Consider the following 620-nt stretch of genomic DNA (forward strand, 5'->3'; position numbering starts at 1 on the left):
AAGAAGGTGTTCGGGCCAAAGTTAAAGTCAAGAAGAGAATCTTACCTTAAGGGACAGAGGGGATTGTATGGGTCAGGGGAAGAGAGAGAGTGAGAGAGGAAGCAGGAAGGGACAACTGATTTTTCAAAAGGACCTAGGGGAAATATAAACCTTATTTGGAAAGAGGTGGGGGTTGGGTGACAGGAAGGGCAACCGGACATAGAAGAAAATCTGCCTCAATAAACTATATACAACCCATACAAACATGGCAAAATGGATATTAAATGATGATGAACAAGTACATATATACATACATATACACATGTACAATACATATACAAATATACATATACGTATATGTAGTTATATACGTATATATATACATATAAAGATATTTAAACAAATATATATATATATGCATACGCGTACATACATATGCGCATATATATTCATATACATATATACGCACATATCTATATACATATGTACATGTATATATATATATACACATACACACATGCATATATATATATACATACATACACATGCATATATGTATAAATATATACCTATATATACACACATGCATATATATGTGTGTATATATATATATATATATATATATATATATATATATATAT

At 29.7% G+C, this 620-nt stretch overlaps 1 protein-coding gene across 1 annotated transcript in view; it reads right to left on the minus strand.

The window, feature by feature from the left end:
- The window catches only part of LOC106876145 (cleavage and polyadenylation specificity factor subunit 6), a 43,734-nt gene that overhangs the window by 8,257 nt on the left and 34,857 nt on the right, over positions 1-620 (minus strand). The gene's annotated exons all lie outside the window — the stretch shown is intronic.

This window comes from Octopus bimaculoides, chromosome 29 (assembly GCF_001194135.2).
Source record: "Octopus bimaculoides isolate UCB-OBI-ISO-001 chromosome 29, ASM119413v2, whole genome shotgun sequence".
NCBI lineage: Eukaryota > Metazoa > Mollusca > Cephalopoda > Octopoda > Octopodidae > Octopus > Octopus bimaculoides.